The following is a 17771-nucleotide window of genomic DNA, read 5'->3' as shown; positions in this document are numbered from 1 at the left end:
TCCCTGGGTTGGAACGTTCCCCTGGAGAAGGGAATGGCAACCCACTCCAGTATTCTTGCCTGGAGAATTCCACAGACACAGGAGCCTGGCGGGCCACAGTCCATGGGATCAAAGAGTCAGACATGACTGAGTGGCTAACAATCACTATCAATCACTATCGAATGATGAAGAAAGACTGAGAAGTTAAGTAACTGCCTAAGGCCTATCTATTGGGCAGTGAAGCAGCCATGATTCATGGGCCAGAATCCAGGGCTTATACCACCCTGCCCAGGCTGCTCCCAGGGCAAGTACTGCTCAATCAGAAAACAAACAGTACTATTTTTTTACTGGACTAATACCAGGAAAAAAGAGCATGCAAACAGTATTACTCCACCGGCAAACTTCCTACAGTTGGACCAAACTTTCAAACATTTTTTTTGGTCTAATACTACAGTAAGAAATATACTTGACAAGAAGACCCAGTACAGTTTTATACATATAATGTCAGAAGTTTTATGAAGCAGTTCTTACTTTCTGACTGTGAGATGCTCTGTTTTCTATTGAAGTAATCTTTTCTATTCTTTTAATTTTTTTAAATGCTAAACTTTGGACTTAGGAATTTTGACAACCTCTTTCCTGTTTTGCATATCCCCCTCTAGCTAAAAATATGATGTTATCCTTTTATGTTTACTCTTGCCCTGAAGGTTGTCTGGTTCTGTTGTTCGTAACAGAAATAGGTAAAGCTATTTACCTGTCTCCAAGAGCCTTCTAATCCTTGTAGGGTTACACCCCAGGCTTCTGCTTCTCCAGCCTTCCTAGGAATGGAGGGCTCTCAATCTCAGCCTTCAATCAAGAGGGAGTTTTGAATATGAGGAAGCTGATCATGTTTGCTTTTTAAAATAATTTTCCACGTCCAGGTCACACATAGAGATTCTCTTTTATGTCTCCTACCTCTGAGTATATAGAACTTTTACTTTCTTTCTTTATTTTATAAACATTTATTTATTTGGCTATGTTGGGTTTTAGTTGTGGCACGTGGGATCTTTGAAACTGTGGCAGGCAGGATCTTTTTTTAAGTTGTGGCATGCAAACTCGTAGTTGTGGCATGTGGAATCTATTCCCTGGCCAGGGATCGAACCTGGGCCCCCTGCATTGGGAGCACAGAGTCTTAGCCACTGGACCACCAGGGAAGTCCCAGCACACTTTTACTTTAATCTTGGAAATTTTGCCTGGAGGATTGGAGAGAAAGAGAGGTGATACTTAAGGAAGTGGATTTTCATGATTCCATCCACTCTGACAGGAGAGGCTCTGATCTGAGGATCGTGTTGCCAGTTTTAAAGAAACCTGTACCAATAAATCTTTCTGAAGGCACTTTGCATGCTGTGAAGTGCCAGACAAATATGAGCAATTGTTGCTATTAGGTGAGACGCTGAGCAAGGGCAAAGCTCTTTATCCTGTCTGTAAAGGATGACAGACTTTTTCCCGACACAGGCCAAGCCTGTAACAAATTGTTGCTCTTCATCTGGCCGCAGAAATTGTTGCTCTTACACAGATGTAAAGACAGACTTTTGGACTGTGTCAGAGAATAGCATTGAAACATGTATATTACCACATGAAAAACAGATAATCAGTATGTGAAACAGGGCACCCAAAGCCAGTGCTCTGGGACAACCCAGAGGGATAGGGTGGGGAGGGAGGTGGGAGGAGTGTTCAGGTTTGGGGGATATATATGTACTGGTGGCTGATTCATGTTGATGTATGGCAAAAACCATCACAATATTGTAAAGTAATTATCCTCCAATTAAAATAAATTAATTTTAAAAATGTTGCTTTTTATTTGACCAATAAATTCAATACGTATTGATTCCTTATTATATATAAAGTATTGTGCAGGGCTTTGTGTAGGCTGAAACCAAATGACATGTAGTCTCTGCACTTTAGGTACTTATAACTGATCTTCAGGGAGAAGAGAAATCTAAGACACAAAACAAAAAATGTTTAAAATCCACCAGGGTGTATAACACAGTGCTGAAAGGCACGCTACAGAAAAGCCAAATGGTCAGATTCAGTCAGAGAACACAGACCTGCCTCCTGGTCTGTGAAGGAATCTCTGTGTTGGAAATTACACATAGGAATGTGGAGACCACAGAGGTCTGTTTATCTGGAAAGCTCTGCTCAGTAACCTGCAACCCTTGGGATTCATTTGACCTGGTTTGTGGTGTCGATTCAATGTGGGCTTCAAGACATCCCATGAGCTATGTCATACACTAAAGCCGAGGCATTCCTATTTTAAAAATATCCTCAGTTAATTCCTAACCTTCAGATAGGGTTGAGAGTAATAGATTAGATGGTTCTTTTTAGATAGGTAGTATTGAAATATTTGCTCATTTCTACTCTGATTTTAATTATACAGATAAAAAGTGATCTGCAGGGGTTATTATCAGCAACAATAATTCTTAAAATGGGTTTATAAAATCATTGAGCACTAAAAAAAAAAGGAACAGTTGTATCCCAAACTGTACCATATTTAATTGCACAGTTACTAAGCGATAGCTTTTTGGTGCAGGGTGACATGGTGTCATTCAACCTGCATTCTAGTTATGACTCAAACCAGCACACAGTATTTGAAATTTAATTTCCTTATCTGTGAAATAGGGCTCCTAATAACATCTGCCCAATCTATCTCAGTAGAGAAGGCAATGGCAACCCACTCCAGTACTCCTGCCTGGAAAATCCCATGGACAGAGGAGCCTGGCAGACTACAGTCCATGGGGTCGCAAAGAGTCGGACACGACTGAGTGACTAAACCACCACCAGTATACCTCAGGATCTTTCCTGGTGGCTCAGAAGGTAAAGATGAAATGCATGAGGTGCAGGAGATACTGGTTCTGAGCCCTGGGTTGGGAAGATCCCCTGGAGGAGGGCATGGCAACCCACTCCAGTATTCTTGCCTGGAGAATCCCAGGGACAGGGGAGCCTGGTGGGCTACAGTCCATGGGGTCACAAAGAGACCAACACGACTAAACAAGCAGGCAGGCAGTCTACCTCACAAATTAGGAATGAAGCAAGATAGTAATAGATGCAAAAGTTTTTGATAAAGGTAGAACGTTTTATGGAAGTATAGGGCATTGTTATTTTCTTTTCTTTTGTAGTCCCACTTAGTCACACACTTGAAGGATTGCGTGTCAATTTCCAATCAGTGGCAGGCGGAACCTGCAGAGAGGGAAACTGAGGAGGTGAAAACTGGTGAGGCAGGAACCTGTTTGTAAGGGACTTGTGCATTCGCGGTTTGGTATCTGTGTGTTCTGGCACCAAGCTCCGGGAGGATTGCAAGGGCGGACTCTATTGTGAGTATCTGTGCATGTATACACAGAAGTGTACATAAATATATGTATACCTGTATACACAGGTATGTATGTAAATGTACATATACATATACACTTCAAAGGTGTCTATATGGGCCTTTGGAAGCAAAGCTATGCCAGGGCAGCGATAGGACTCATGGAAAAAGATCACTAAAGCACAGTTGTCCCTGGGCAACAGCAACCACAGCCTCAGCTTTGTGCTGACAGGGCTCTGGTCTGTTCTTTAAAAAAAAAAATTTTATTTATTTGGCTGTGCTGGGTCTTAGCTGCCACATAGGGAAATTTCAGTGGCAGTGTGTGGTGATCATGCTTAGATCTCCTGCATTGGGAGTGTGGCCTCTTAGCCACTGAACCACCAGGGGAGTCCCTGGATATGTTCTTAATTGAATAAACTACAGGTTTTTTTTTTTTTTTTTCTTTTTCTGCCTTTGGATGAATTGTTTGGAAGTTATCTTTAGTTGTGTGATATAGTAGGGGAGGGGAATTTGGGGAGTGAGTTGCCCAAGAGATGAGAGGAAGGGGGAGGGCATTTCCCAGTTCTCCAGTTCACTTCCGTTCAGTCGCTCAGTCGTGTCTGACTCTTTGCAACCCCATGAATCACAGCACGCCAGGCCTCCCTGTCCATCACCAACTCCCGGAGTTCACTCAAACTCATGTCCATTGAGTCGGTGATGCCATCCAGCCATCTCATCCTCTGTCGTCCTCTTCTCCTCCCGCCCCCAACCTTTCCCAGCATCAGAGTCTTTTCCAGTGAGTCAACTCATTGCATGAGGTGGCCAAAGTATTGGAGTTTCAGTTTTAGCATCAGTCCTTCCAATGAACACCCGGGACCGATCTCCTTTAAAATGGACTGGCTGGATCTCCTTTCAGTCTAAGGGACTCTCAAGAGTCTTCTCCAACACCACAGTTCAAAAGCATCTATTCTTCCGCATTCAGCTTTCTTCACAGTCCAACTCTCATATCCATTCATGACCAATGGAAAAACCATAGCGTTGACTAGATGGACCTTTGTGGGCAAAGTAATGTCTCTGTTTTTAATATGCTGTGTAGGTTGGTCATAACTTTCCTTCCAAGGAATAAGTGTCTTTTAATTTCATGGCTGCAATCAGCATCTGCAATGATTTTGGAGCCCCCCAAAATAAACTCTGACACTGTTTACACTGAAAACAAGACCAGGAGCTGACTGTGCCTCAGATCATGAACTTCTTATTGCCAAATTCAGACTTAAGTTGAAGAAAGTAGGGAAAACCACTAGATCATTCAGGTATGACCTAAATCAAATCCCAGCTCTCAGATGAATGCATTTCCCATGGATGGAAGAGAGTTTTAGGAGGGGCCACTAATAGGACTGCATCCTCAGAAATGGGTGGTCCTTCGTAATAACTCTCTCCAATTCCTACTCCCATTTAAAACCTCCTTCTCTGCATGAAAACACTCAGGACTGGAAGGTGTTCAGGTGCTTCATTCCTGTTTTAGGGCAGAGGATCTCTTCCCAGGCCTTGGACTCTCCCAGCGGGGACGGACTGCCAGCTCTTACAAAGGCTTCGCTGTGTGGTGTCCCGACAGGCTGGCCCAGGACCCGGCATGGCAGCTCTGTTGTGGGCCAAAGAGGAAGCCCAAGTAGGAATGGCCTAATGGGAGGAAAGGGTGTTGGCGGGTGTATGGTTAAATCATAGTAGGCGGTGTCAGTGAAAACCCAGAGTATGTGGCGGTGAAGGAGGATGTCTTTCACGACAGCGTGGGGTGCCCTTTTACATGAGCCGTCTTCAGCGAGGGCTAAGAACTCCGGAACCAAGAACTTGGTTTTACTGCCCCAATCTGTTGCTTTCTAGAAGCCTTCTTTCTTCCCCCATCTCATGGTCTTTCAAGGTATCTAAGGTCCAAGGTTAACTCTGGAAATGGAAATGGTACTCTGGGTCCTGTTGGGCTCAGGGTGGGATTTCCCCTGAAGTGTGTAAGGGGATTGGGAGCAGAGCTAGTACTTCTGTCTTTGATCTCTTTCCGTCACACCCCCAGTAATAGGGAGGCCACCAGTACTGGCGGTAGATATGATTTGCCTTTGGTTCCCATGGAAGAATGAGGGCCTGGAAGTGTAGGTGTGGGGCTTTAGGGCATTTCCATGGCAGTGTCATTCTGGTTTTCAGGTTCTTCTTCCGTAGCTTTCAGAACAATTCTTGGGTTGCTGGGAGCCAGGGGTTGGCATTTGGTTCTGAATCCTGCTGCCAGTTAGTCCTGTTGTTAGGGGAAGCACACTGTCTGGAACCGCCCCCACCTGGCCAGGCACCATAGTAACCATTTGCATGAGCTGTTTTACGACAGGAGGTTCTGGTAAGGAACATGGAACTAATAAGCCTCCACCAACCGGAAGAGTTCGGGAAAGTTCAAAAGGAGACACCACATGTCTGACCACCTCCCAGAATCCTTCTCTCTGGCATCCATCTTGGCTGAACAAGTCTACCACCAGGAAGGACTCTGAGTCAGAATGATTGGCTAAAGACAACCTGGAAACTGATCCCATCACCATGAAACCCTGAGACTGCAAGCCATGTGACAGAGCTGTTCTCCTGAGTTCCCTTCCCCTCCTGCTCTCCACCTGGGTGCCCTTTCCCAATAAAATCTCTTGCTTTGTCAGCAGATTTTGTCTCCTCAGACAATTCATTTCCGAGTGTTAGACAAGAGCCCAGTTTCGGGCCCTGGAAGGGGTCCCCTTTCCTGCAACCTTGTGACCTCAGGTTACTGTATCTCATTTTTCTCCTTTTATCTGTCAGATGGGAACACTTTTTAATTATAAATTAGTGTAAAGAGTTGTAGTTCTAGTACTTACATTTTAATTAGCTTGATTTCTGTTGAGCATGTATGTTGAAGGAGGGAGGAGAATGTCAACACTGAGTTTAGGGTCAGAAAGAAAGCTCCTCTAAAGTTAAAAGTGTGATTGCCAAGGAGTATAGAGGAAAGGAAGGCACATGGTGTAATCAGTTGCGTAGACCAGAGAGAAAAAGTTGGAGGGTGGAGGACAGAAGGGGAAAAAGCTGGCTGGGTCTTCCGTTAAAAGCTGTGAAAGATGACTTTTCCGGTATGAAGAGATGGTAACAAAATCTCTCCACAATGCCTCACGTTCAACCATTAGAGATTTATTACTTTGGATGAAACGCTGTCTTTCTGGTTATTGTTCTCATATAAAATACAGATGTGTCTGGAATGGGTAACATGTTAAGCTATTTATTCCTTCTTTTCTGTTCATTTTCCAACCTGACAGGGACAACCTGGGTAAAAGTGATGGTACAGGATTATCTGTGAAGGAGAAGTTAAATCAGGGTATGGAGGAGGAGGGAGACTTCAGAGACTTCAATTCACCATTTTGTTTAAGGACTCAGGTTCACTTGGAGTTTGCTGAGACGATAGGGAATGTGTGAGCGGAGGCTTCTGCCTGAGACTGCAATTGAGTTCAGGGGTGATGCTTTAACCAGAGAGTGAGGAGAACAAATCTCTGGTGTCTAGAAACTGAATAACACTTCTGTTCCCTGGCTGTGTGCTGTTGAGTGTGTTGGCCAAGCTCAATGGAAACACTGCATTCCCGGGCAGAGCTCCTCATGCCTTCTGCCGAGAAACTGCTTCTCCCTCCACAGCCTGCGTTGCCTCAGGACCAGCTCTGATCCTAGGGGGAAATGTGTGCAAGTGGCAATTAACAGATAACCCGTCACAGTCCACAGAAGCCTTTCGAATCCATTATGGTGGCTGGTTCTCACACATTCCTCTCTGGGAGCTAGATGAGATTCTGGACCTAATTAGTATTTGAAGAAGTGAGAACTCTTGGGAGTTGCTGGGAAAATCATAAAGTTGCCTTGAAGCCACATGGCTGACCCCTCGCAGCTAAATCAGAGTGTTGAGGTGCTTCTTTGGTTAGAATATCAGTGAATTTTTGTTTCTTTAGCTCCTCTCTGGGGAAAATGATACCGAGGAGGGCAGATTAGAGGCACTGTGTGTGAAACGCCCAGACACTTTGATGAAAAAGACTTCATAAGCCAAGGATGCTTGTATAGTTTTCTGGTGCCATCTAGTGTCTCCCCAGATGAATGGCAGGGGAATGACTCAGTTGTGAAAGGACACTGGTGAGTCTTTGAGGTGCCAGAGTTGAGTTTCTCTTAAACTGGGCTCTGTGGGTTGTTGTGTTATTTCCAGAGGTTTGAGAGAATTGTTTTGCTTAAAATCTGCCTTCTTCCAGAGGTACTTTTGTGGGATTGAGAGGAAAGATCTGATGAACAAATTCATAGCATGTTATAGCATTCATTTTACCTAGGGATTGTTGCATATCTAAAGGGCTACAGAGAAAGAACAATAATTTACCCCAAGAAAGCGTCTTTTAATAGACGCTGTATCCCTTGAGGGTAAGGACCAAGTTGGTTATGTTTATACCACCAGCCTAGCAAACACTGGCCACATAGTAGATACCAGTGAGTGTATGATTTCACCACAGTAGCGTCTGGCTGAGTACGATGTGCACCCTGCTTGCTAGAGGTATTCTCAGATAATTAGTGAATTATGGGATTCTTCGCTTATTTGTACAGAGGCAAGTAGCCTGAGTGGGCTTGCCTGGTGGATCAGACCATAAAGAATCTGCAATGCAGGAGACTCGGGTTCGATCCCTCAGTTGGGAAGATTCCCTTGGAGAAGGAAATGGCTACCCCCTACAGTATTCTTGCCTGGAGAATTTCATGCACAGAGGAGCCTGGCGGGCTACAGTCCATGGTGTTGCAAAGAGTCAGACATGACTGAACTCATTGGTATCCTAAGTGTGGGGGGCCTATAACTTTGAGGCAAATATCAACTTGGTTCTTTTCTAGAAACAGCGTTCAATTTTTAAAGGATAGTTCAGATCAGTTCAGTCGCTCAGTTGTGTCCGACTCTCCGTGACCCCATGAATCACAGCACGCCAGGCCTCCCTGTCCATCACCAACTCCCGGAGTTCACTCAAACTCATGTCCACAGAGTCGGTGATGCCATCCAGCCATCTCATTCTCGGTCGTCCCCTTCTCCTCCCGCCCCCAATCCTTCCCAGCATCAGAGTCTTTTCCAGTGAGTCAACTCGTCACATGAGGTGGCCAAAGTATTGCAGTTTCAGCCTCAGCATCAGTCCTTCCAATGAACACCCAGGATCGATCTCCCTTAGAATGGACTGGTTGGATCTCCTTGTGGTACAAGGGACTCTCAAGAGTCTTCTCCAACACCACAGTTCAAAAGCATCAATTCTTCGGCGATCAGCTTTCTTCACAGTCCAACTCTCACAGCCATACACGACCACGGGAAAAACCATAGCCTTGACTAGACGGACCTTTGTTGGCAAAGTAATGTCTCTGCTTTTTAATATATTATCAAGGTTGGTTATAACTTTCCTTCCAAGGAGCAAGCGTCTTTTAATTTCATGGCTGCAATCAGCATCCGCAGTGATTTTGGAGCCCAAAGTAATAAAGTCTGACACTGTTTCCACTGTTTCCCCATCTATTTCCCATGAAGCGATGGGACCAGATGCCATGATCTTTGTTTTCTGAATGTTGAGCTTCAAGCCAACCTTTTCACTCTCCTCTTTCACTTTCATCAAGAGGCTTTTGAGTTCCTCTTCACTTTCTGCCATAAGGGTAGTGTCATCTGCATATCTGAGATTATTGATATTTCTCCCAGCAATCTTGATTCCAGCTTGTGCTTCTTCCAGCCCAGCGTTCCTCATGAGGTACTCTGCATATAAGTTAAATAAGCAAGGTGACAATATACAGCCTTGACGCACTTCTTTTCCTATTTGGAACCAGTCGGTTGTCCCATGTACAGTTCTAACTGTTGCTTCCTGACCTGCATACAGGTTTCTCAAGAGGCAGGTCAGGTGGTCTGGGATTCCCATCTCTTTCAGAATGTTCCACAGTTTATTGTGATCCACACAGTCAAAGGCTTTGGCATAGTCAATGAAGCAGAAATAGATGTTTTTCTGGAACTCTCTTGCTTTCTCCATGATCCAGCAGATGTTTGCAATTTGATCTCTGGTGCCTCTGCCTTTTCTAAAACCTGCTTGAACATCTGGGAGTTCACGGTTCACGTATTGCTGAAACCTGGCTTGGAGAATTTTGAGCATGACTTTACTAGCTTGTGAGATGAGTGCAATTGTGAGGTAGTTTAAGCATTCTTTGGCATTCCCTTTCTTTGGGGTTGGAATGAAGACTGACCTTTTCCAGTCCTGTGGCCACTGCTGAGTTTTCCAAATCTGCTGGCATATTGAGTGCAGCACTTTCACAGCATCATCTTTCAAGATTTGAAATAGCTCAACTGGAATTCCATCACCACCACTAGCTTTGTTCGTAGTGATGCTTTCTAAGGCCCACTTGACTTCACATTCCAAGATGTCTGGCTCTAGGTCAGTGATCACGTATGAAAGGATAGTTAAGGTATATGAAAAGAAAAGAGCATTTAAGGCATAAAACAGAAAGAATTTAAGAAATTCATTTTTAAGCCCCATCCCTAAGACCGGAATTACCATTAGAGTCAGGGGCCCTAGCTGAGGGATAGAGCAGGCTTGGGCCTTAATTTTAGAATGGTTTCCACTGAGGCAGAGCTTTCTGAGACATAACTCTTGCCACTTAAGGGTGAGTTTCAGAAAAGATACTTGGAAAAAATATGTCTGACCCTTGAACACTGGTTTGAACCATGCAGATCCACTTTTATGTGGAGTTTTTTTAATTGTAAATACTACAGTACTACAGGATCCCAGGTTGGTTGCATCTGCAGATGCAGAACCATGGTTCCAGAGGAACTGAATGTGCAGAGTGTTGGTTATACTAAGTTATACTCACGTTTTCTGCTGTGCACAGGGTTGGTACCTCTGACTTTCTTGTATGTTCTGAGTCAACTGTAGTTTGCTCTTTAGACTTTTTTTTTTTTTCTCTCTTTAGACATTTTGATTCTTGCTCTTGGTGACCCTATGTATAAGGTATCACTAAACATCCACAGCCCTAGATTTCACCTGGCTACTTACTGTTGAGCCATGGTGGGGTGTACAGCTGTGTCTGCTGATGTTCATCCACATGGGAGGGTACCGGCTTTGAGCCTTTCTGTCAGGAAGTGGGAGTCAGTCGAAGGAGGCAGAGTGGTCTAAAGTAAGAGTGATGATACTTACCTTTCATTTCGACTTCCTTTTCACGTTTGCTTTTAGCAATTGCTATGTGCATGAAAATGTATGTGAGTCAAAATGTGCTTTTACATGTGACTGTTTAAAGGAAATTGGTTAGTTCTTTTGAAAAACAAACAGTCGTTTTACAAAGTAAATAATCACACAGTTCAACTTGATAATTTATGAGTTGGCCAAGATACATTCGTTAGGGGTCTCTCTTATTAGATACGTGTTCCATGTTTAAAGTATTACAGAAATTCATTTAGTCCTTGAACAAAAAATGGATTAGCTTGTAGATATTTGAAGCAAAAATGCATGTCCCTTATATTTATATTTATATTGGGGTGTTGGTGGCACTGATTTGTGTACCTAAGTCTATACATGGGTAGTTTTCTTGTGTTTGCATAGATCTGTGTGAGATTTTACTTCTCAAAGCTGGCCATTTTTTCCTCTCGGAATTAAAACAGAGTAAAAAGAACAAAGGTTTTTCTGAACTTAGTGGGAAAGATCTAGAAAATAAAGATGCTTGAAGAATAAAGTTGAAAAAAATGTATGGGTGTGAAAAAGAGATGTCTCGAAGTTAGCAAGTGGCCTGTAAGTAGAGGAATTAAGAGACCCGCTCATGAGAGTTTGTACAACTTCCTTGATTCTCAAAGGAAGTAAATCTATGTCTGTTAGTTTCCATGTTGAGTGGCAGTTATGTAAGCTAACAGGAAAATAGTATTTTTCATGTTTAATGACTTTTGAAGATCATTCGCAAAGTTGTTCTTTTCACATAGCAACATGATACAGTGGTTTGGGGAAGGTATTTCAACTCAGGAATTTTCTTTAAAATAAAAATCTAACCCCGCTCCCTGGTCCCCTTTAGCAATGCTGTTTTGATATCTAGACCAGCAAAGAGCCTGCTGCTGCTAAGTCGCTTCAGTCGTGTCCGACTCTGTGCGACCCGTAGACGGCAGCCCACCAGGCTCCCCCGTCCCTGGGATTCTCCAGGCAAGAACACTGGAGTGGGTTGCCATTTCCTTCTCCAATGCATGAAAGTGAAAAGTGAAAGTGAAGTCACTCAGTTGTGTCCGACTCTTAGCGACCCCATGGACTGCAGCCTACCAGGCTCCTCCGTCCATGGGAGTTTCCAGGCAAGAGTACTGGAGTGGGGTGCCATTGCCTTCTCCTAGCCTGGGTTTTTCAGGATGACACCCCATCCCAAATCCCATGGCAACCAAGCCTTTCACAAGTATCCAGCTGTCTGTCTCTCTGTGTGTCAGACAGGCAGGCAGCTGTGAGTCATCAATTTTACGTAGGGGTCATTTAGGAGATAATCTTTATGAAAATAAAAAATGAGTTTGAGTGTTTTTTGATTTTATTTTTTCACTTCAGTGTGGTATGAGAAAGCGCCATCAAGTAAAGCAGTGGGTCCTTGAAGTGTGGTCTAGGACCAGCGCCGTCTACGTGACGCACTTGGGAACTTGTCGGAAACGCAGTTCTCAGGTTTCACCGCAGACCTACTGAATCAGTCCTCTGCGTGTAGCCCTGTTTTAATAAGCTCCTCAGGTGACTGTGACCCACTCTGAAGTTTATGAACTTCCAAGTAAGTTCTGTGTGGATGTGGTGGGGAAAACTAAGGACATAGGTAAGGGAGAGAAACCAGTTCAGGCCAACTCCTTCCAAAACACTCATTATTATATGGCTGGAAGAAGTTTGAAAAGAACATGAAAGGTGATCTCCCTCAGGGTTAGGAAGTAAACCAAACACAGATCGAGGGAGAGTGGAAAGGAATGGGAGAGTATCGCTGATTTTCTCTTGGGTTTGAAGCTGAAAGGTTGATCAGGTCCACAGTCCCTTATCCAAAATTCTAATTCTCAAAACTCTGAAAAGTAAGTACTTTACTGTAAGTTTGGTGCCAAAATTCATTGGCAGCAAAACCCGCCTGGAAGTTATTTATGATCGTTATGTTTATCCCACTTAGACTGAATATTTGTGTTTTGCTTTGATAATATTCGATGAAATATTAATACATTTGGGTTATGGGGTAAGTCCCCAGATCCTATTGGAGGTTTAAGTAATTCACCATAGTTGCTTTCTAAGCTCCAAAAAATTCTCAATTCTGAAGCATATCTGCCTCAAAGATTTAAGAAAAGGGATTGTGGCTCTGTATCGGAGAAGGCAATGGCAAGCCACTCCAGTACTATTGCCTAGAAAATCCCATGGATGGAGGAGCCTGGTAGGATGCGGTCCATGGGGTCGCTAAGGGTCGGACACGACTGAGCGACTTCACTTTCACTTTTTACTTTCACACATTGGAGAAGGAAATGGCAACCCACTCCAGTGTTCTTGCCTAGAGAATCCCAGGGAAGGGGGAGCCTGGTGGGCTTCCGTCTATGGGGTCACACAGAGTCGGACACGACTGAAGTGACTTAGCAGCAGCAGCAGCAGCATGGACCAGAACCTCTGGTCATTTCTCACAGCCAGTCAACTGAGCCAACTCCTTTTTCTCTCTTCCTCCTGTTTCCTACAATGACTCAGCTGGTCTGAAGGAAAGGGACCCTCCAAGCTAAGGACTTGAGAGCCTTTCACACTTATATTTGTTTGTCTGAAAATGTGATTCTGTGCTTCTTGTCTGATAGGGACTATATGTGATACTTTACATGAAGCTTTCAGGAGAGTCTTGTGCAGAGTATGTATTTAATAATACTCCCTTTTATTGGTTGTGATATTTGCAACAGTGCTAGACAAAATAAGATCTGTCAGGAGGTTTCTAGAAAGGATTTATGCTTTGGACTGGGGATTGGACAAGGTGATGGCTCAGCCTCTTATGAATTCTAAGTCTGTGGCTTTGGGTAACTGAGGCTAATCTTTTTTTTTAGCCAGAGCAAAGGTCACTCTTTGTTTTGGTCTGAGAAGGGTATATTTCCTTAGGAACATACATAGGTAGTTTTGCAACATGGCACTGCATGGTTTGGTATGAATTCTGGAGCTAGATGACTTAGGTTCAGATTTTGGCCCTACAACAGACTGGCTGTGATATTGGATAGTTATGTAACCACCCTCTGCTTTAAATTCTTCATCTGTAAAATGCTGTATAACACAGGGAGCTCAACCCAGTGCTCTGTGACAGCCTAGAGAGGTGGGATGGGGTGGGGAGTGGGCGGTAGGAGGGAGGTCCAAGAGGCAGGAGACTTATGTGTGCTCATGGCTGGTTCACATTGTTGTACAGCAGAAACCAACACAATGTTGTAAAGCAATTATTCTCCATCTAAAAATAAATAAAAAGGGGCTAATATAAAAGGGGATAGGTCTGTGCTCGGTTTTTCTTAGATACCTGGTTGGGCAAGCATGTGGCCTGGTCATGGCACAATTGTCACGTGACTGCCCATCTATTTATTTGCTGTCTTGGACAGTGAAGCAGGATGGCGCCGATGGGGTTGTGAATGAATACACTGAGAGCTGGGCGGTAGAGCCAGGTCACGTGGTGACTCATGTTAGCTTTTGCAGAATTGATGCTTTTGAACTGTGGTGCTGGAGAAGACTCTTGAGAGTCCCTTGGACTGCAAGGAGATCCAACCAATCCATCTAAAGGAAATCAGTCCTGGGTATTCATTGGAAGGACTGATGCTGAAGCTGAAACTCCAATACTTTGACCACTTGATGCGAAGAGCTGACTCCTTGGAAAAGACCCTGATGCTGGGAAAGATTGAAGGCAGGAGGAGAAGGGGATGACAGAGGATGAGATGGTTGGATGGCATCACCAACTCAATGCACATGAGTTTGAGTAAACTTGAGGAGCTGGTGATGGACAGGGAGGCCTGGCGTGCTGTGGTCCATGGGGTCGCAAAGAGTTGGGCACGACTGAGCAACTGAACTGAACTGAACTGAACTGAAAGCAGTTATTCAGAACAGTGCTAGGTCTCCACGCCACCTGGCAGGATCTCTCCCTGGACAGAACACTGTGGTCACCAGCCTGAGCGCCTCTCCTATCAGAAACTGAAGAGACCTGAGAATTGGCCCTTTGCTAGCGTCACCTCACCTTGATGTTCACTGTTAACAGTAGCTGAAAATGGATTCTTTAAGCTTTGCAGTAAACCGAGATCTTGAAGTCTCAGAATGCTCAATTCTGCCAATGCTCAATTCCAATCCATTCATTTATAAGACCACCTTAGTTTTAGGCCATCCTGGAAGAGCATTTCTTGTTTCTCTGACCACACTTTGCTCAGCCTTCTGAAAGGAAGGTGAATAGCTGATTTGGGAGTGTAAGTCTAGTGTCATGTACAGCCCAATGAGTAGAGTTATTATGCCTCCAAAATGAGAATCTGACTTCACTCTTTTTCTGCCTATCTTATAATTCTGCAAGAAGGGCAAAAGGGATTGGCACTAACTGACTTTCCCCACGAGGTAAGCACACTGAACAGGACCTGCTTCAGTAAATTCACCATCGGGCCCAGCTTCTTTGCCAGTACCTGACAGGGTGTAAGAGGGGAAACTTGTCCTTCAAAGAGAAGATGCAAGAAGGAAGTCCAGATTTGGCCTTAGAGATGTGCTCCTATTTTGTGTTTTAAAAGATTAATTATCAGCCATTAATGAAGCTGATACACTGCCATTTGGTCTGGCAAACTTTGTGAACATTCTGGTGGATAAGATTTGTGAGGAGTGGGAGTGAGGTAGGGTGATCCTAGCTGTCTTGAGTGGTTCAGAATCTGAAACTCTGTATATCAGGGTCGAGGGGATGCAGAGGTGCGAAGCACACGTTTCCCTTCCTGTAAGGTGTCTTTTTTTCCTGTGATACATCTGTGGTCTGTGCCAACTCCTGGAGCCAGAATTCTCTTCAGAGGCAAATTGATGTAGAGTCTTTGAGTTTGTGATGTGTCTGCAGGCAACTCTGGGCTAGTGAAAGCATTAAAAAAGAAAAAAAAAAAAAAGGCAGCAATGTCTCCAAAGGGTGATATTATTCCAAGAACTTAACAAAGATTTCCAGTACACCCCAGAGCTGTGGAGAAGCAGTGCACTGTTGCCTGCTTCTAGAACCTGCCTGTTGCTGTGTGAAGGTCACACTGTCCTTGCCACCCCTCAATACCCATCGAAACGGTGCACAGATAATAGAGACCGCAGCTGCTTGACTAATGTCCCCTGTACCCTGGATTTTTTTTTTTTTTTTGCCTAAACTGCAAGAGGCTGCTTTGATTTTCTCTGGTGCGTGAAATAACACCCACCCCCAGCTTATTAGAAGCAGGCAAAGATTTGTGGTAGATGATATCAAAGCTGAATTGAGAGCATTATTATAAAAAATTAATTATTCTCTAAGCTCTCCTTCATTCCCTTTTCTCTAGACTAGCATGGCTTCTTCTGAAATCTTTCTGTAGAGACATGTCATTGTTCGTGCACAACTTTGCTCTTTGTATTCAGCTCTCATCAGACATCTGATACTTAACAAGGAGTACAAATAAGATCTTTTTAATTGGCTTTTCCTTAAATATTAAAAATATTTATTATGAAAGGATTATATGATCACTGTAGAAACTTCAGAATATAACTAAACTACGAGAAAGAAAAGCATCCAGAACCCCAACATCCATAGATCCCTGTGAAAGGGAGCAAAAATTAAGATCTAAGTAACCGGAGAGACAAACCATTGTTCATAAGAAAATTGGTCTCTCTTGTTTGGGTTTATTTTCTTCCTTTAGTATTTTGCCTAGAAAGCTGTTCTAAATCTTAGATCATCAATTCACATGTGTTTCTATTAGGTCTCCTGAATATAGTTTTTACACTTAGCATTTTAATCCATCCAAAATATATATTTTGTACATTGGGAGGTAGTGATTTGTTTTCCTCCTAAAATAGTTAACTGGCTATTTTTAGCACCACTTATAAAACAATACTTTCTCTTACCCCATGGTTAGTGATGCCGTCTTTGTCATATACCAAGTCCTTTTTCAGATAGGTGTGTATTAGATTCTGTTTCTAGAGCATTTGTTTCCACTATCAACTTTTGCGCGTCTACCATGTTCCATTCTTGTAGTGTTAAGACATGTCTTATTATCTGGTAGTGCAAGTTCACTCCATTACTTGTGTAATAACGTGTTAGTAGCTGCTGAAGTTCTGGCTGACTCATGGGATTGTATGATTTTGTGATGTCATCTGAAGACATTAATGTTGGGAAAGAGTTTACTTTTTTCAAAATGAACTTATTATTTTTTTTTTTACTATAATGTATCACAAATGTGTTATAAAATTTTGGATGATTCAGGCAAACACAAAGGGAAAAAAATCACCCCAATTCTATCACCAGACAGAGTCGTTTAAATATTTGAACCACAGCTCTTTGGCCGGTAAAACAATCACATTTAAGTGAGTCACCCCTGTTAGTTTTTAAGTTTCACAATCTGCTCAAAGTCTCTTCATCATTCCACCCCCGTCCTTCTCGCAGAAATCTGGACTCTTCCTTGTCATTCACCTTCTTCCTGGAGCTCATGCTCTCTGAGAATCCTCTACTTTAGGGCTGTTTCTTGGTAGCACAAACTCTTCCCTTGGCTTGGGCCTGGGTGACCCATGCCCTTTCTTTTTTCTTTCTTTAAGTGGAGGAGGAAGTAGCTTTTCTAAAAAAAACTAAGTATTGAATTTTCTCAAAAGGTGATCTCCAGCTTCCTTGCAGTCTTCCTGTTTTATGGACCAGGAGGAGGAGCAGCACTGAATGTTGAGGTGGAGATGTCTGTGCTGCTTGTGCTAAGCTGGTCCCTGTCAGGAGGCACCTCGTGGGAGTGGCTGGCTTAGGCTGTTCTCTACTTAGAGGCTTGTTCTCAGCTGTGACTGAGCTGGTCTCCAGGTTTGTCACTTCTAGCGCCTAGCACCCTTGAAAATTCGAACTAATGAAGAAAATTAGTGAAAATGCAGGAAAAACTAGGGACAGGTGAGTACACAAAAGGTGTGCTTTTAGTTCTTTGAAATTCCTGGAGATAATTCACATAATTGGCTGTGTGTTTTCTGGACATAGTAGGAAAAAACCATCACTCATAATAATTTTACTAGTATATCTTTAAGGAAAAAAAAGTCATTGCTTAGAAGTAAAACTTTTCCTGGTACTGAGATAAACTACTCCCTTGGCCCTGATAGAGAGAACCCTATTTTCTGCAGTGAACAATGTCCTCAAAGTTAATGTGTAACTTTTTTCTTTCCATAATGTGAGTCAATGGGGTAAATGTAAAATGCGGTATGGTGAAATCTGTTCTTTGGTGGGAAGGAAGTAGACAACTGTGTCCAGATTAGGTAAATTGCATTTTGACAAAATA

The 17771-nt window shown here is 43.3% G+C and overlaps 1 non-coding gene across 1 annotated transcript; it reads right to left on the bottom strand.

Annotated features, from left to right (window-relative positions):
- Nucleotides 1–1096: 1096 nt before the first annotated feature.
- TRNAG-CCC (transfer RNA glycine (anticodon CCC)) lies at nucleotides 1097–1169 on the bottom strand. Its single transcript has one exon. It is a non-coding gene; the product is annotated as a tRNA-Gly (tRNA).
- Nucleotides 1170–17771: the final 16602 nt, after the last annotated feature.

The sequence above is a fragment of the Moschus berezovskii genome, chromosome 23 (genome assembly GCF_049115385.1).
Source record: "Moschus berezovskii isolate FMDL1 chromosome 23, NW_MosBer_1.0, whole genome shotgun sequence".
NCBI classification, from domain to species: Eukaryota; Metazoa; Chordata; class Mammalia; order Artiodactyla; family Moschidae; genus Moschus; species Moschus berezovskii.
This window is presented reverse-complemented; position numbering and strand designations above follow the sequence as displayed.